Genomic DNA, 15,361 nt, shown 5'->3' with positions numbered 1-15,361 from the left:
TATATATACGACCTTGTACTTCTTCAAGTTACTCACACCTACTTCTACATATATTTCACCAATTTCTTTTTCTCTATCCTCAATTTTAAATTTCATAATCATCAATGGCGAGATTTAATGAAGAGACGAATGTTATTATGAATCGGTTTAGATTACAGCAAGAAATTCATCGAAAGAGGTTGCAAGAACTTGACTATGAGGAAGTTGAAGATAGTCAACTAATCGACACTTTGATGCTTGTAGATACGGGCCAAATACCAAGATTTCCAGAGCTACAAGAAGTATTCTCAAGAAGATACACGTATCGAGGGAGGGAATTTTACCACCAAAGTTGATGCATGATTATTTTCTTCCCAATTGTGTGTACTCTGATCAAAATTTTCAAGATTGATTCTACATGCCTCGTCATCTGGTGAAAAAGATTATTGAAGAGCTTTGTCTAGTAGAACCTCAATTTAATTATCAGTTTGATGCACTGAATATTAGAGGTCATAGTCCTGAACAAAAAGTTACTTCGGCTATAAGGATTCTAGGTTATGGCACTCCAGCGGATGCGAACGATGAGTACCTTCGTATAAGTAAAAAAAACTTCATTCACTTACCTTTCATTGTTATGTGAAGTAATGATTAATCATTTTGGTCCAACATATTTACGAAAATCAACCGAGGAAGATGTTAGACAAATATTGAGGGAGAATGAAGAAAGGGGATTGGGTATGGAAAGGATTCCCAGTTTATTAGGCCGGTCAATATAAGGGTCATTATCCAAAACTAACAGTTATCCTTGAAGTTGTTGCTTCTTATTATTATTTGGATATGGCACGCTTTTTTTGGTCTTACGATTTCACAAAATGATATTAATGTTTTGTACAAGTCGACATTGTTAGAGCACTACTCGGTCGAACTCGCAAGCGTTGTTATCTCAAGATTTTTGTCAAGTTTAGTTTCCAAAACTATAATAGCGCGTTTGGATACAAATCAGCTTTTGACTTCTGCTTCTCCAGAAGTCGAAGTCAGGAGTAAAAGTCAGAAGCAAAACTATTTTGCTTCACAAAAAATTAACTTTTCGACTTCTAGAACAACCAAACTGACTTATGACTTTTCGACTTCCAGAAGTCTAAAAGCTACTTCTGATGTGATATTAAAACGCGCTATAAGTCTTGATCTCTACTCTACTTATAGTTATGTCTCGGACTAGGATAGAATGTGTAGTTGAGCATTAGACTTCATAACGTTCATCGATTGAAGACGAAGAACTACTAAGGGGATCTTGTGGAACTTCATCAACAAAAAGTATGTGGAGACTTGAACTCATCTATCACTCAGAAGTATATTTTTATTCTATCTCCTATTGTGACAAAAGTCGTATAGCTATATAGACTTTAAAATATACATAATTGATATTTCGAGCTGAGTTTAACTCGCTTACATATTTCTCGAAATATGTGTTGGTAAGCTTTCGCTTTAACCAAGTTCTTCTTTATTCTTGACTAAAGTCAAAAGATGATCATGTGAAAATCTCCTGGTAACATCTTACATGATTTGTGTGAGACAGTCATTTGATGTAGACTCAGAATATTTCGTATTGATCACTTGAAAATTGCTTTGAAGCTAATAGTTTGTGTGAGACAGCTATTCCCGTCTTCCAAGAATGTTTCAATGATTAAGATGGAGTTTAGAACGATTAACCATTGATTGAGTGTAGCACAGTATGTGTACTTGTATGCTAACTGTTGCAAGTTATTCAAAATCCGGGAACCATAGTATGCATACCCGTATGCGTACTGGTTGGTTAGTTGAAAGTCCGGGAACTTAGTATGCATACACATATGCGTACTGGCTCAAAGTTCAAGTCCGAGAATTCAACTGAGTTTGGAGGTATGCGTACTCGTTCTCATACTGGCGAGCCCAAACTATGTCCGGACACTTAGATATGCGTACCCGTTTGCGTACTTGAGTGGATTAAGTTCTAAAATCGGTTTCTTCATGAACTAACGCATTTATATATTAAGGAATCCAATCTTTTTCAAACCCTGGCTATAATGTTCATGAATTGATTCAAGTGAATCAAAATCGATTTTGCTTCAATTGTGTCATGTATACTTCTATGAGAATATAAACAATTGAACAACTCCATAACTAGTTTCATTTGAGTCATTTGAACTAGTTGTGATTAAGATGAACAAGGTTGATATGAAAGTGTTCATATGGCTAAGATAAACTAGTCATTTAAACTGATTCATCAGATGAAGATCTTGACAAGTTAGTCTCGTTGATCATAAGACAGCTTTGAGATCTTCTTTTGAAGAGAAGTAAACGGTTCACTAGAGATAAACCTAAGTCATCAATTAAACCTCATAATCGTGTTCCTCCTAAAAATAGGGATACTGATGATGAGGATATTCCACAGTGCTTTAAGTGTAAAGGTTTTGGTCATTTTACAAATGAATGTCCAAATCGTAGAAAATACACTGGAAACAAATGTCTTGCTGCAACTCTTGATGAAATGTATGATCATTATGATTCTAATGAAGAAGAAAAATCAAGCGTTGCACTCTTCTATGAAAATGTTGATTTTGAAAATTGTAGCAATACGTACATCAATCTCGATATTATTCCAAGAAAAACTTCAACCACCTTGGAGGATAAAATGGATTTCTCTTTGTCCACTGGAAAAAAAATCTATTTTGCAGGTTCCACCGTGTGTCTAGCAGCCTGCACAGCTGTGACGTCTGAACCATCCTCCATATTGACATGTTCTTATTGTACTCTCGAGGGACATGAATTATCCAAATATTTCAAGTACAAACATAATATAAGATATGTCATCAAACTTCAACGAAGAGCAAATCGATTAGCTAACAAGATCAAACTTGTTCATAAGTCGTCCAAGCTATGTAATCTCATCTCCTCTCCGAAGAAGTTAATTTCCAAAGAAAAAATAAGACCATTAGAGAAAAGAACTCGGTCTAAACAGTCTGTGAATCAAGGGACTAAGAAGAAATGTATGGTGGAAAGATTATTGTTCACCCCAGAACTACTTAAATGTGTTAGTTGTGTGTTTTGTCTCACGTGCCCGGTTTAAAAGAGACAAGAGTTGTCACTCCTCAGGCTTTAGGAAAAATTAATTTCTTTTTGTTTTGTTTTTATTTTTCTTTTTTTCATCAATTTGGAGTTCTTCCCTCCTTTCATATCTAATTGATATCGAAAGGAATTTACTCTGTTTGATCAATAAAAGAGGGCTAAAATAGATAATTTTGCCTTCTTTAGGGTTAAGAGTTGTGCGTACGTGAATCCTATTAGTGTATAAAGGTTCTGTAACCCTACATTCCTTTTTCCTTCTCTGAAAAACTCTTTTATCACAAATTTGTTAATCCGTCAATCATGAAGGAAAAATATAAATCTCCTTTACCCTCAAATTTGAAAAGGAAAAGGAGGAATGTGAGAAAACCAAGGGTTGTCCCATCAAATCTTCAGAAATTTTCTGGTGTTCTTGAAGAATTGAATGAATTAAGAAAGGAAATGCAGTAAATAAAGGCTTTTGTGTTTAGTACTCTTGAAATTCAGAAGTCCCTGGTTCGACATCAGTCAAGAAGGTTTGTTGAAATTGACTCCTATCTTCATGAACCTTATGTTCCAATGGTTGTTGACGACAAGGAGTTCGGGGATGATAAAGATTTTTTTCGAAGGTCTTAATGTCTATGAAACTTCTTATGAGCATTTATTCTTGTGTTTTAAGAAGGATAACTAGGGTTTGGAATAGCCATTATTGTGAGTACACATATATAGCTATTTCCAACGATTTTCATCTTGCAATGTTTTTAGATTTATTTATTAAAATTCTAAAGTTTATTTGGAAGATTTTTTTGCAGTATTAATCTTTATGGTTTTATATATTTCAACTTGTTATGGGATATGTGTGTTTGTGTCCGTGAACTATGGTTGTCTCATACGTGGTCAAAAGTTAAGTCTTTCATATGTCATTATGCAAATTTTGATAAAAGATTGAATGAACTTTTGACAAAGCCTATTATGTTGTTATGAAAATATTGATGGAAGATAGGATGAAGTTTTGTTTACAAAGATTAAGTCTATTACATGTCTCTATGCAAATAGTGATGAAAGATAAGATGAATCTTTGTTTATTTCGATGTATTGTACCTGAGCCACATCTTTGTGTAAATATTGTGCGGCTCCGTAAGTTTTCTTATGTCGAGCATTTCCGATTATATTAATCATGGCTTTTCTTGTGGTTAATTTAATTGAGTATTTTGGATACAAATTCATGTTTCATGTGATTTGTAATGTCCAAATAAATCCTTATTTTCTTGTAAAAGTAAGGTCGCTCTTGTTGTTCCTTTTGGAATGACATTTTATGGGGTACAGTTCTTAATTGAACTTGTGATTAATTACCAAATCTTTGTGGGGAGTGCGGTTGTGGAATATTATAGGGTTTATCTTGTATTTGTATAAACTCCTTGATGAATGCATTTAGTTTCGGCTATATGATTGCATCTAAACAAAGTTGATATGTGTTTCTCTTTTGGTCATGAAGTATCTCTATGAAAATTTCATTAGGATCCCATTAGTTTTCGTACCTTTGCCAATTTATATTGACAAAAATGGGGAGAATTAATGTGTAGTTCACACTACAAATACATATGGTTTACGGATCATTATGTAAGGGGGAGTAGTTTTCATGTGAGATGAAGTATTGACTAAAGGGGAGTGATACATATCACCACAGTATTGTTGTCAAAGTTATGATACAATTGAACTTTGATGTTGTGTAATAATATTATGATATTGTATAACAATGATTGAGAGCTATCGTTTTCTCATTCTTATAGCTACGGATCTTCAACAACGATGATGCTGAGTTGAACACATTTAGAATCATTGGAGTACTTGGAAGTGACGAAGATTTCGAGTAATGTTTAAGAACCAAGGAGATCAAGCATTTGGATGAGAAGATACAAAGTTTATTTATTTTGTAATCCATATGTATTGATAGTTTTGTCACTAAAATTGACAAAGGGGGAGATTGTTAGAGCACTGCTGGGTCGAACTCGCAAGCGTTTCTATCTCAACCTTGTTTGTCAAGTTTAGTTTCCAAAACTATAAGTCTTGATTTCTAGTCTACTTATAGATAAGTCTCGGATTAGGAAAGTAAGTGTAGTTGAGCTTTAGACTTCACGACGTTCATCGAATGAAGACGAAGAACTACTCAAGGGAACTTGTGGAACATCATCAGCAAAAGTTATGTGGAGACTTGAACTCATCTATCACTCAAAAGTCTATCTACTTTTATCTCCTATTTGGTAGAAAAGTCGTATTGCTATATAGACTTCAATTATACAGATTTGATATTTCGAGTTAAGTTTATCTCACTTATCTATTTATCGAAATATGTATTGGTAAGCTTTCGCTTTAACCAAGTTCACTTTTTATCCTTGAAGAAAGTCAAAAGATGATCATGTGAAAATTTCCTGGTAACATCTTACATGATTTGTGTGAGAGAGTCATTTGATGTAGACCTGGAATTTTCTTATTGATTATTTCAATAACTTGAAAATTGCTTTGATGTTAATAGTTAGTGAAAACAACTATTGTCATCCTCTAAGAATGTTTCAATGATTGAAATGATAGTTTAGAACATGTAACCATGATTAGATATAAACATAGTGTGTATTCACATTTGTGTAAATTCCAAAACTGGGAACCATGGTATGCGTACCCGTACGTGTACTGGTTGGCTGTTGGAAGTCCGAGAACTAAGTATGTGTACCCGTACGCGTACTGGCGGAAGTTCAATTCTGTAAATTTCTGCTGGAGTTTGGATGTGTAACGGTATGTGTACCCATACATGTACTGGTGAAACCAAACTCAGTCCAGCTACTTAGGTATGCGTACTCATTTGCATACTTAGGTTATGTTCTAAAATCGGTTTGTTCATGAACTAATACATTTATACAATAAGGAATGCAATCTTTTGCAAACCGTGGATATGATGTTCATGAAATGATTCGAGTGAATCAAAATCGATTTTGCTTCAATTGTGTCTTGTATACTTCTATGAGATTTAAGCAATTGGACAACTCTCTAACTAGTTTCATTTGAGACATTTGAACTAGTTGTGATAAAAGATGAATAAGGTTGACACGAAAGTGCTCATATGGCTAACCATTGGTTAACTATTGTTGAACCAACTTACATGTTTAGATACGGTTACCTTTATCTAAATGATGGTACATTTCATTTGTGAATAACAAGCTAAGTTCGATTTAACGGTTGAAAGATAATAGCTTGAATCTAATCAGGTTTTCATCTAACGATGAATTTTTAATGCTTTGTTACCAAGGTAACATTGATTGCAAACCCTGATTTGGAGACTCTATAAAAGGAGAACTCTAGCAACTGGGAAACCTAATCCCCACACCTCATGTGTGATACTAGTTGCGACTAGAGTCATTTCTCCTTTAAACTTAGATTTTCCCCAAAACCCTGTAGGTTAACGGCTAAAAGACTTCATTGGGTTTGTGAAGCCGGACCCAACTATTTCTCTGTAGTTTCGTGTTCTGATCTTGTTGTTTTCTATTATGATTGAGTATTATCTTCTTTAAGATTTGCTCGAGATTTATTCTCCGATAGGCAAGATTGAAAAGTAGTCACAAACATCTTCGTCTCATCGTTTGTGATTCCGCAATATCTTGTTTCGTTAATTGATTAATATTATTGTGAGGTGATTGATAATACTAGGTTGTTCTTCTGGAATATAAGTCTGGTTTATCAATTGGTTCATGTTCGCCTTGATTTATCAAAAGACAGAACAAAACTCATAGGTATATCTGTGGGAGACAGATTTATCTATTCAATAGACTTTTCTGTATGATACAGATTTGTTTATCAAGTCATCGACTTTGGGTCGTAGCAACTCTTAGTGGTGGGTGAGATCATCTAAGGGAATCAAGTGCGCAGAATCCGGCGTGGTTCTAGAGGCGTAAGAGACGCAACTGTACCTTGATCAGTGTGAGATTGGTTAGGTCTCAACTACATTCCAGTCTGAAGTTAACTTGGAGTAGGCTAGTGTCTGTAGCGTATTAATACAGTGTGATGTTCAAATCTGGACTAGGTCCCGGTTTTTTTTTGCATTTGTGGTTTCCTTGTTAACAAAACTTCTGGTGTCTGTGTTATTTCTTTTCCGCATTATATTTTGTTATATAATTGAAATATCATTGGTTGTGCGTTGAATCGATCAATTGGTAAATTCAACCTTTGGTTGTTGGTAGGCTTTGAAAGGGGACATAAAATAAGAGCAAGAGGAAGCCTACATGTTATAACCGCAAGTGCACGGTGTCGGTTGTAGCTTGTGCAAATACGGGTCGAATCCACAGGGACTAGGGTGTGTAAGTTGAAGTTTCCTAAACTGTTTTCTAAGCTGTGAACTAACTAAACAAGGATATGAAAACTAACAATGAATTGAACTAACAGAATTAAACAAGACACTAACAGGACATGAAACAGCAAACTAAATGAAGATGGAAGAAGTTGTGGATTAAGAAGATCAGTGAAATAAGGGGTTTGATTTCACCCTAGTTCATGCTATGCATTTTCTTATTGAAATGTTAAGCACAACTATAGTTCTTTCCAAAGTACTAGATGTCTTTTTAAGGTACAACTAGTCAAAGGTATGTGAATTCAGCATGAAGTTGCAGCTTAAACTAAGTTCAAGTGTTCCTAAACTTGTTTAACATTCTAAGGCTTTTGTCAAATTATTACACAGCAGGGCTAGGGAAAATGAGACTATCCTAAGAACAAATCATAACAACAAAATATAACATAAATATGAACATGAGCTTGAGCTTGATGTAAATTGTAACAATCACACAATCAAATTCAATACATGTTGGAGTTCTGAACAGCTAAAATTAACAATGCATTTGAATTGAGAATCATGGAATTGAAAAGATTGATAACCCTCAAAGCTAACAGTTCATGGAAATAACAAAACTAAACTATTCTACTGATGCTCTGGCTATTCCAGGCATTGTAAACTAGAACATGTTTAACACAATAAATAACTGGAATTGAAACATTGAACATAAACAGAGCATTGAACTACAACCCTTGAGACACTGGCTATTCCAGTGCTCTTGGGTGACACACTGGCTAGTCCAGGTATAGTTACAACACACCCCCACATCCCATATTTATACCCAAATTAATCAATTAGGGTTTACAGAGAAAATCCCCAAATCCCCAAATTAAACAGTTGAAATTAGGGTTTTTACAAAAAGCAAAATTGACATACCTAACTCTCTGAAATCACTCAATCTTCTTCGACCCATGCCTTTATTCCTTCTCATGCGTCTACCCATGCTCTAATTACAACTCTATTTCAACCTATTCTACCAATTTCACATCTAGGGTTCATGAGATTGGTGAGGCGTGAAATTGGTGGAATAGAAGTCTATAGAGTTGGTGAAAGTGGTAGTGATGATGGGTTTTATGGTTGGTGTGTTATGATGAAGGATGGTGGTGGTTGAGAGGATGCAGACGGAGTTGGTGGTATTGGAAGCGACGGCATGGGAGGGAATGGGTGAAGAAGATGGAAGAAGAAAGTTTGGATCGATAGTTTTAGGGTTAAGGCATGTTTTGCTAATGGGTATAGAATGGGGTATTAGGGTGTTGAGCGGTTTCATCAAGTCTCGATGATTCGCAAAGATGAGCCGTGGGATGCGGAAATGATAGATTGATCTAACGGCTACAAGTGAAGAGACTGGTATCGACCGTCGGATTTATGATACAACGAAACTGACGGCTCAAGATGGAGTTAGGTGTTGTAGTATTAGACAGGAGCTTCAGACTTTGATGTACTGGCGATGCTGCGACCGTAGGATGCTGAGATGATCCAATCTGACGGCTAGAAAGGGAAACGGGTATGGATATATGAAATGGATTTGGGTGAGGGTTTTGGGCCTTGGGTATGCCAAGCCCATATCTTTTTAAGAACAATTCTTCCTCTTCGAGCCCACTTCTAGCCTTTTGGTCTTGTGCACAACATTCTTCGCGGCTTCCTTGTGTAATTCCTCCCGGCTTTTCACTACTTTTCTGCTCTTTTCGTTCCGCAATTCATCCAAACTTTATTTGGTACCTAAAAATACAAAATTAATTAATAAAAATATTTATTCTTGAAAACAATGAAAATACAGAATATGGGTTAAAATGTAGAATTAATGCACAAAAGATGAGTTAAATGCCAAGAAAAATATATAGAAATATGCACTTTTTAGCACTCATCAAATACCCCCAAACCTGAATTTTACTTGTCCTCAAGTAAAACAAAACTAAGGAAACCCTAACTATACCACTGTCGCTGGTCTCTCGAATGCATTTAGCGTATGCACTAAGCCTTTTAAACCACTAAGTGTCCCTAGTGGACGAGTGAAGTCTCGTGAAGGTTTGCTTAGAACGTACCTACAAAGTTCTAGGCCAAAATATAAGCTCAGATTCCATGAAATGTGACATGTGCAATACAGTTTAAGCTCACAGCAAAATGGAGATGTCATTCTAGCTATCAAAGGCACAATCCTAGCACTGATAATCAAATAAAGACATGTGATAATAGTGTAAAGTGTATCTACACATGTGTAAAGAAAGATCGGATGTTATGACTACTAATCACCAAGAGATAGTTTCTAGGCTAAGAACCGAATTCTAAGCCAAGCTAGTTGTACGGCTTTACGAGAATTGTGAATGTTCACCCAATGAGTTGGTGATATTTCAGTTTACCCGTGTTATACATCGATGGCTGCACCCTCCTTGCTTATTACAAGACTATTTACAACAAAAAGATGACTCTTTACATGACTCTTATTTACATTGACTACTCTCTTTTATTTTTGGAACAAGAGAGGATGGAATTGAAAAATACTTGATTTTTTTTTTTTTTTTTTTTTTTGAAAAAGTAACTTTGATCTTTACAACATAGTGACACTTTTGATACATGAACAAAAAGAAAAACATAATTACATGACTCTTAGCAAGAGGTGGCCCTTATCGAATGCATCCGGTCAAATTCTATGGTTGCTTTTCTTAACGTATCCTCCAACTTCTATCCCAGCCAACCAAAGAACAAGCTAGTCAAGTCTCATTCAGTATTCTAAAGTGATTGGCAACCTAACTTCCTATCAAACACCTTGAAGATCGAGGCTATACATGTATTGGTAGATCGTGCGCGTGCAAGTTTCTTATCACTATGTGAATTGTGCTAGAATCAGGGTGCCTAAATATCTAGACTAAGAATCCTAATAAAAATACATATTTGCACAAGGGTACGTGTTGTTGATGGTTATGATCTCCGGTTGTTGGAGAAGGCGATGTAACTGTTCGAAAGTATATTGGTAGATATAAACCAGACGAAATTCTTGCTGCAAAGAAAAATTATGACGGGTTAAATGCTATCATGCATGCCATTACCCCATATCTTCAACACCATGTAACTACGTGCACTAAATCTAAAGAAGCCCGGGATATCTTACAAACAATATTTGAAGGGAATACCTCTGAAAAAGGAAGCTAGGATTCAAAACCTAAATTCTGATTGGGAAAACCTTGAAATAGCAGATGAAGATTCATTTGATGAGTTTAATCACAAAGTGTCTGAAATTGTTAATGCATCTTTTGCATTGGGTAAGATTATTCCTAAAAAGGACATTATGAGGAAAATTCTCAGATCTTTGTCATCTAGATATAATTATACGAAACATGCCATCATAGAAGGAAAAAACCTTGATGCGCTTTCCAGAAATACTCTTGTTGGGAAGTTAAAGATCTTTGATCATGAGCATGTATCCGAATCTGGAAAGGATATTTCTTTTAAAACACAAAAGAACACAAAATTACTTGATAAAATTAAAAGTATTGGCATCTCTGAAAATGATCCCTTTGAGACTGATTCATCAGATGAAGATCTTCACAAGTCAGTCTCGTTGATCACAAGAAAGTTTAGAGATCTTCTTTTCAAGAGAAGTAAACGGTTCACTAGAGATAAACCTGAGTCATCAATTAAACCTCATAATCGTGTTCCTTCTAAAAATAGTGATATTTATGATACTAATGATGAGGATATGCCACAGTGCTTTAAGTGTAAAGGTTTTGGTCATTTTGCAAATGAGTGTCCAAATCGTAGAAAATACACTGGAAACAAAGGTCTTGCTGCAACTCTTGATGAAATGATTGATCACTATGATTCTAATGAAGTCGAAAAATCAAGTGTTACACTCTTCTGTGAAAATGTTGATTTGATAATTTTAGCAATACGTACATCAATCTCGGTATTCTTCCATGAGAAACTTAAACCACCTTGGAGCATAAAATGGATTTCTCTTTGTCCACTGGAAATATTTTTTCTAATTTTACAGGTTCCACCGTATGTCTAGCAGCCTGCACAGCTGTGATGTCTGAACCTTCCTCCATATTGACATGTTCTTATTGTACTCTCAAGGGACATGAATTATCCAAATATTTCAAGTACAAACGTAAAATAAGATATGTTAGCAAACTTCAACGAAGAGCAAATCGATTAGATAACAAGATCAAACTTGTTCGGAAGTCGTCTGAGCTATGTAATCTCATCTCCTCTCCGAAGAAGTTAATTTCCAAAGAAAAAATGAGACCACTAGAGAAAAGAACTCGGTTCAAACTGTCGGTGAATCAGGGGACTAAGAAGAAAGGTATGGTGGAAAGATTATTGTTCACCCCAGCACAACTTAAATGTGTTGGTTGTATGTCTTGTTCACGTTCCTGGTTCAAAAGAGACAAGAGTTGGCACTCCTCAGGCTTTAGGAAAAAGAAATTGTTTTTTTAGTTTTGTTTTTCTTTTTGTTTGTTTTCATCGATTTGGAATTCTTCCCTCCTTTCATATCTAATTGATATCGAAAGGGCTTTACTCTGTTTGATCAATAAAAGAGGATTAAAATAGACAATTCTTCCTTCTTTAGGGTTAAGAGTTGTGTGTACGTGAATCCTTTTAGTGTATAAAGGTTCCGTAACCCTACATTCCTTTTTCCGTCTCTGAAAAACTCTTTTATCACAAGTTTGCTTGTAGAGATTGTTCTGTGAATTCCTCTCACAAATCCATATTTTTATGGAGACTCCAAGCATCGTGACTTCTGATGGAAAAGATGTTAATATGATTGTTAAGCCATAAATCATGAAGGAAAAAGATAAATCTCCTTTATTCTCAAATTTAAAAAGGAAAAGGAGGAATGTGAGAAATCCAAGGGTTGTCCCTTCAAACCTTCATAAATTTTCTGTTGGAGGCGCAGGGATACAGGCGGAACTAGGTGAACTATAGATTTAGTTGCTTGGTCTCAACTATACGAAGTTGGTTTAGATTTTGTATTTGGGTACCCTCGTATTTTCACACATACACATAATCACAATAGCATTCATACGATTATGTTGATATCTTATATACGAAGTTCAAAAGATGAACGTTATACTTCGTATTGTAATTCCTTAATACTATGTCTAACTAGAGTATAATCATTCATATCTTTGTAGTTATGTTTTCAGTATGCACGACTTAAAAGATACGTTAGGAATGAAAGCGTCTCAAGTCAAATATTACTAACCTCAAGAGGAAGGATGATGTCGTCGATGTATCTCTTTACTTCTTCACATTCTTCAAGTCTTCACGTAATACTTGTAAGTCTCATATCCTAGTAACTTTATAGCTAACATATACGAAGTTGACTCAAGCATATAATCAAGCGACTCTTTAAATGAGTTTTGGTTCACTAAAATATGACAACCGAACTTGACATACCAATGCTTGGTGGGTTCAACCGAGCTATGCTCTAAAAATCTCCCCCTTTGTCAATTTTAGTTACTAAACTCTTACATCATATAGATAAACAAATTACAAGAATTCATTATACATATGCTTGATTCCAAGTTTCAAAAGCACAATAACCTGCATAAATTCAATCCTTAAATTTCGTTGTTGACATTATAATGACAAAGCTAATACTCCCTCTAAAGGTAAGATGGGTATATTTTCAATTCGTACGTCTTTGTTATTCCCTTTGTAGTTAAGATAACCACAAGAATCAATATGATATGTTACTCCCCCTTAGTCTATGCTTTAATCTTTCATTAGATATAACGTTTAAGCACCATTTTCCTTTCCTTAGTGATACCAAATCACTTATCCTCCTTTTTGTCACAAAATGACAAAGGTACGAGCAAATAAAGGACAAACATAAATGATCTTACAAATATTAAATAACTTGCAAAACCTATAAGAGTTAAGCACGAGGGTTCCAAACACTATTTTAGATAACCAATATCAAAACTGAAACTACAAAGTAATTTTGTTTTGATATGTTACCAAGGAAACAATTTCCTTAAGCAATTTTCCCTAATAGCTTATCAAATCATAAATTGACTAAGCACCTTAGATCTTTTGCTAAACCGATTGTACAAATACAATCGCTTGTTTGATAAGACCAAAATAAAGATCAGAATTAACTCTATTTTTCTCATCAGGTTCTAATTATTCAAATAATAACTTAGACCTTTCACTTTAAGACAAGACAAGTACTAGGTTAGTTAAATAGCATTTCTTGTAAGGCATTCGGTTAGACTTGAATAACCGAAACCTCCACTTTGATAAGTCTAACTAAGATCAAAAATAACTTAGTTTCTCTTATCCGGAATCGAATTGGACTAAACAATTGATCCCGAGAAATTTTTTGTTAAGCCATAAACAATTCATACAAATCAAATAAATCAACTTGCATAATCATTTATCTCAACCGGAAGCAATTGAAACAAGCATAGACATTAAAGTACCGCAATTGCACCAAAATTTCGTAAGCCTAAACAATTGATACCAAACCATAAAGCAAAATAACAATAGTTTTCCTTAACCTGAAACAATTGAATCACACACACATCCATACACAAATAATGGAATAAACATCAATTCTACCGAGATTTTGTTGACAAAAAGCAATAGATATATGCAATAAAATTAGGCTTTTCTTAAACAGGAAAACGATTAACTAACAAAGTCGTTACCTCAAATTTCGCATCCTCTTCACCCCAGAAAGATATATCACTAAGCGCAAGTTCACATAGAACTCTCCCCCGTTGTATTGTCATCCTCCCGCCAAAACAAAAGAACAACAACAAAGAGCAACCTTTACCAGAGAAAGGTTGAAAATCGGTTTTAACTAATGCGATGCAAAAGTTGAAACCCAAAAACACATATGCTTTATGCTAAACCAAAAAACGATTCAACATATTGTGACTTTTTCACATATTAGTTTCAATCGGAACCCCTTATGATCCTTTGATAAAGCCTACCAACATGGTCTAGAACTCAATCCCGCTAAATCAAAAAGTCACCCAAACCATAAGGGTTCACACAATATGAGATCGAATATTAAGGTTATGAAAACCGAAATCAAACATCCCATAAACATTCATAGCAACAATATAAAGCATTCAAGCATAAGCTATGTAATCGAAAAACTATCACAAGAAAAATTATAAAATAATAATTTTATTCATAAATACTAGATAGTTTTATTCAAAATAAACCTTATACAATTATTGAAAGAAATCAAAAACTGATGTATATTATCCTTAGATTAAGTATTACATCATGTAACTTAATCTTTAGTTGTGCCTTGATTGTTTACTGAAGATTCTTCAGCATTCAGGTTCTTTATTCCTTTCTTTTCTTTTAGAAGATTGAATCTTCTCTTCACGAGATTCACCTCAACAATCAACTTCAAAAGAGTTGACTCGAGCAGTTTCTCATACAAAACTGCAGTTTTCATAAGTTCACAAGCAACTTCAAAGTCTCCCATCAACATAAGCATAAGCTCAGAAGAAATATGATTCCTATTATGTTCGTTTGAGAAATATCATTTAAGCTCAACTTGAAAGGTTTCAAGTTTTCGTAGTTGAGATTCGATGTCAATAGTATTTTCACCCATCTTTGACCGCAAGTTAGGCATAGAGAAGAATCCGTTCTATATATGGTTTATATATCAAATGAGACTTGGTTTCCAAGATTTGATATACCTAATCAAGGTAATTTCTATTTGATAAAATTCCTGAAAATACACACTTTCGGAACCAGCGGTAAGGCTTTTTCCGAAACAGTATGATTAAGAGGGTCCGAAAATATCTTACCCATATATTTGTCATGAACTTTCCCAAGATCGAAAGTGTTTTTCTAAAATTAGAAAACGTATTCCAAAGTTAGAAAAATACTTTAGATGTTCATGATGTAGATAGATTGAGTATAGTATTATACTCCCTTCATGTTCCTGTGCTCTTT

The sequence above is a fragment of the Papaver somniferum genome, chromosome 3 (genome assembly GCF_003573695.1).
Source record: "Papaver somniferum cultivar HN1 chromosome 3, ASM357369v1, whole genome shotgun sequence".
NCBI lineage: Eukaryota > Viridiplantae > Streptophyta > Magnoliopsida > Ranunculales > Papaveraceae > Papaver > Papaver somniferum.
Note: the sequence above shows the minus strand (reverse complement) of the source record.